General features: G+C 40.5%; 1 protein-coding gene across 1 annotated transcript in view; it reads right to left on the bottom strand.

The window, feature by feature from the left end:
* Nucleotides 1–5,000, bottom strand: part of tub (TUB bipartite transcription factor) — a 66,544-nt gene that overhangs the window by 37,098 nt on the left and 24,446 nt on the right. The window lies entirely within an intron of this gene.

Here is a 5,000-nt window from a genome sequence, read left to right as displayed (position 1 = left end):
AGACGGAAGAGCGCGGTGTGTGAAAGATAACAAAATAAAATAAAATAAAATAAACATAAGAATAAAAAATAAGAATGATATATAATTTAAGCTACAGCTAGAGTAGGGGAAAGCATCTGAGAACAGCTTTGTCTTGAGTCTAGATTTAAAGCTATAAATAGTGGGTGCATTTTTTACATGAATCTGGCACTTTCATTGAGGGAGATTAATTAAGAGAACAAGACACTATACATTCATCCTTGGGCAAGACATTGGCCATTTTAAAATATAGCTTTTTTGATATTCCATGTTGTTTGTGTAATTTGGAGAACAAGAAAGCAATCGTACCAGTGCAAGACTGATGCAAATGCAGTTATGGGGGTCTACAGGCAGTCTGAGTTTTATTAAAATCCATGTCGGTCAGGCACCAAAGTGTCTGATTCCACGTGAAATGACCCAAATACAGCTTTGAGTCTGAAAGTTTATTTTGATGTGCGGAAAAACAACGTCTGAAGCTGAGTCAACGTCAGCATTGGTCTCATCCATCCAGCAAGCCAAGGCATTAGTTAAGTTGGTTTTGGAAACGGAGGTGTCCCTTAGCCCAAAGGTTCATTTGCTATTTTTAGTTGCAGCAATCAATGTGATGTTAATGCTTCTCAGAGTCACTCCCCCAGTCCCCAGTCCCTCTGCTTGAACTTAGAGGTGGGAGGTCTTAGGCTGGCTCAAGACGATCGATTGGCTTAAGTTGACATTCGAATACTTCAGACAGACACTTGCCCTGTAAAAAAAGCTCATCTGGCTTCCCAAACCCATCTCTGTAATTGGCTCACACTTCTGAAGAGATCTAATTGCACAGGGACATGGGAGACCTTGAGTGGTTAGAGCGCTCTTTAAAGGATAACTTCAGTCAATTTCAACATGCAGTTGTAATGCTCACACTACCCTGGACTTGTCAGTACCTGAGATTTTTTTTTCTTCTTCAGCCTTTTCCGAGATCCTGGTCATTGTAATGGGGGCAGCGCTTTGTTTACATTTCAAAAAAACATTTTTATTTATTCCCAAAAACATCCAAAAGTTTATACAACACCAGCAGACAACTAGCAAACAGCGGTACGTTTTGGGAAAATATTTGGAGTAGGCCTATGTTAATTTTTTAAAAAATGTAAACAAAAGCTGCCCCCATTAGAATAGCTCATATCTCGGAAAGGGCTGAACCAAAAAAATGTGACCTCACCGTGTACTGACAAGTCAAGGGCAGCGTGAGCAATACAACAGCATATTGAAATTGACTGAACTGGTCCTTTAACCCCTAATCTTTACATGTCATTTTTAACACCTGTAAAGCCAGAGAAAGAAGACTGTCAGAAAGAGATGCAAAAAGAATAAAATCAGAATCGTTAGTAGATACAAAGATATACAGCATGAGGTACAGGGGTTGGACAGTGAGACTGAAACACCTGTCATTTTAGTGCCTAGGAGTTTCATGGATAATTTGGACCACCCTGGTGGCCAGTCTTCATCGATCGCACATTGCACCAGTAAGAGCAGAGTGTGAAGGTTCAATTAACACCACAGTGTTGCTCAAAATATTGCAGTGCACACAACATTATCAGTGACATATCAGAGTTAAAAAAGGAGACCATCTTGGTGCGCGTGTTGCAGGAGCATCTTTGAGACAGCAAGTCTTAGTGATGTATCAAGGGCCATGGTATCCAAGGTAATACCTGCATACCACCTAGATGGATGAACCACATCCAACAGGATTAACTCTGGACGCAAGAGGAAGCTGTCTGAAAGGGAGGTTTGGGTGCTAACCCGGACAGTATCCAAAAAACATAAAACCACAGCTGTCCAAATCACGGTAGAATTAAATGTGCACCTCAACTATCCTGTTTCCACCAGAACGGTCCATCGGGAGCTCCACAGGGCCATTATACACGTCCAGACACCCAAACATCCCTTTCAGACAGCTTCCTCACCTAAAACATGCTACCATGACGTTTTGTTATAATCATAGTGATGGGGTGTTAATGTTATTTCTGGTTAGCATGGTAGATGGTAGTGCTGCTACTGCTGAACAGGTAGAAGTCCACGAGCGACAACTGCTCTTTGCTTTAACCATGTTACCATGACGTTTGTGTAATAATCATAGTGACTGGGTATTGTTGTAGTTGAAGTATTGTGGTATTGTAGTTGCGGTGGCATTGTGTTGCGTTGAGGGGGTGTTTGTGCTTACCATGGTAAATGGTGCTGCTCTTGAGAGGGAGATAATGACCATAGTGACGGGGTATGGTTGGTGTTCTGGTATTGTGTTTGTGGTGTTGTGGTGGTATTTTGCTGTGTTGACATGGTTTTTGGCATGGTGTTTGTGGTTACCATCGTAAATGGTGCTGCTGTTGCTGGAGAGAAAGTAACCACGGGGTCACGGGGTATTGCTGCTGTTGTGGTATTGTGGTTGTGAAGTTGTGTTGGCATGGTGCTTGTGGTTACCATGGCCAATGGTGCTGCTGTTGCTGGAAAGATAATAACCATAGTGACAGGGTATTGTTGTTGTTGTGGTATTGTGGTTGTGGTGTTATGTTGGTATGTTGATTGTGGTTCAGAAAGTCAAAGAATGCGCGCACATCAGTGGCACAGGTGCTGGACCAAACGTAAGATAACTGAAAAGAAAATAAAGGTCCGCAACACTGTAAATGCTCCCAGAAGATTTATTGCCAATAAATCTTCTGGGAGCATTTACAGTGTTGCGGACCTTTATTTTCTTTTCATGTTGATTTAGCTGGGTCTCTTAGCGTCCAAAAAGGGCCTAATCGTTACGCGCCGGATAGAAGCACCAAAATCGGTGTAGACCTTCCTTAGGATGTTCTCCATCATTTCAGAAGGGGTGCCCCAAATTTCAATGTCATTAAGGTCATTTTTATGGGGTAAATCCAAGATGGCTGCCCAAAACCAGCCAATAGTAGTAAAATGCTGTACTGCCTGGACATAATGGTGTTATGGGCCAATCCACCTATTTGTGTGTGATGTATACAAACTGAACTTTGAAAATATGTGCAAACCTTACCATAAAAACAATGTTATATATGTCTTATTTAGATTCAAAAACAGGAAAATCATAAAAACCATGGTCAGAATGAGATCACTCTACAATTGAGAGCTCATTTCTGGGCATTTAGCTATTGAACCAACATTCATTAAGAGTTTTAAAAAATTGCAGTGGGTCATATCTACAACATCCAAAAAGAAAATTGTGGTTAGAAAATTTAGGGGAGAAGAGATAAACCCTTGAACTGGGCCACACATAACTGTCCCAATGTTAGCATGCTAGCTTTAGCAGGTTCAGACACTCAGTCTGCTCTTCAGATAAAGATGGCAAACAATAATTTTAATCCCACTTACACATGCGCGCACACACACAAACTACTACTACTTCCTTAGGACCCCCTCAATGATTTAAACCTAGAAGTCCAACTGAAATATATTCATATCAATCAAGTCAATAATACATGTACATATCAAGTGTCAGTGACAGCTGTCAAATGACAAATGTATGCTGATTAATGTTCAGATATGTATATCGCAGTCCTAAGTGTACAATGAAGTGATAAGTGCATTTATGCTTAGGAAATTATGAATAATCAATATGCAATACACCATCAGTATATTGACAGATACTTTGTTTTAAAAGAGCAAAATGGTAACATGTCTGTTTTTCCATCTACTTTTGGCTTTAATCTAGATGACATGTTGGCTACCTAACCACTTAATTTATTGTTTGCTCGTTATTTTTTATTTGTGGGTGTGGTCCTTTGTTTAAAACATGTCTGCCTGCCTTCCCTCTCTCACATAGGCTACTAAAATAGTCTTTCAAAAACTTAAAACAACAGGATGTGGAAATTCTATTGGCTTTGGAGGGCTAACGTCTATAAGACTATACTGTACTCTACTGTATTGCACTGTACTGTACTCTACTATACTGTACTGTACTGTACTGTACTGTACTGTAATGTGATATACCGTACTGTACTCTACTGCACCGTGCAGTATGCTACTGTACTGTACTGTACTGTACTGTACTGTACTGTACTAGACTGCACCGTACTGTATGCTACTGTACTGTACTTAACTAGACTCCACCATACTTTATGCTACTGTACTGTACTGTACTTTACTTTACTGTACTGCACCGTACTGTATGCTACTGTACTGTACTGCACCGTACTGTATGCTACTGTACTGTACTGTACTGTACTGTACTATACTGCACCGTACTATATGCTACTGTACTGTACTGCACCGTACTACTGTACTGTACTGTACTATACTCTACTGTACTTTATTATACTGCACCATTCTGTATGCTACTGTACTGTACTGCACCGTACTGTATGCTACTGTACTGTACTATACTATACTCTACTGTACTTTATTATACTGCACCATTCTGTATGGTACTGTACTGTACTGCACTCCACTGCACTGCACTGTACTGTACAGTACAACTATAGAACTGAAACATGTAGAGCGGTGGTGCTCAAACTGTGGTACGCGTACCACTGGTGGTACTTGAGACATCTCTGGTGGTACTTGGAATGCCATTATGAACCTCTCCTGTACTGACTGGCAAAAGTGAATATGGAAGGCCTTTACTGCAATATTCTAATGTTGGTTGTCAAGGTGGTACTCAGAGAGCTCAATATTTTCTCAGGGGGTACTTCACACAAAAGGTTTGAGAACCACTGATGTAGAGCATTCTGAGGACATGTACAATATTATGCAAAAAGTTGTAGTGGGAATGAGTTATGTTACTGTTACCACTCAAATGCTTGAAGGTTAAAAAACGTCTTGTGGCATTTTGTTTGGGGGGGCGGGGTATGATCGACTATTCTTCCTCCCAGACTATTTGTGTGCCTTGCATATCAAGAAAATGAGTCCAGGTAATGATTTACTTTCATAGTATATACCATATGAGAATTGTTGTTCTATATAGATATTTCTCCTGTGGGTAAGGGTGGCAAAAG

This window comes from Engraulis encrasicolus, chromosome 22, assembly GCF_034702125.1.
Source record: "Engraulis encrasicolus isolate BLACKSEA-1 chromosome 22, IST_EnEncr_1.0, whole genome shotgun sequence".
In the NCBI taxonomy this organism is placed as follows: domain Eukaryota; kingdom Metazoa; phylum Chordata; class Actinopteri; order Clupeiformes; family Engraulidae; genus Engraulis; species Engraulis encrasicolus.
The sequence above is the reverse complement of the archived record's forward strand: the minus strand, read 5'-3'. Positions and strand labels throughout refer to the sequence as shown.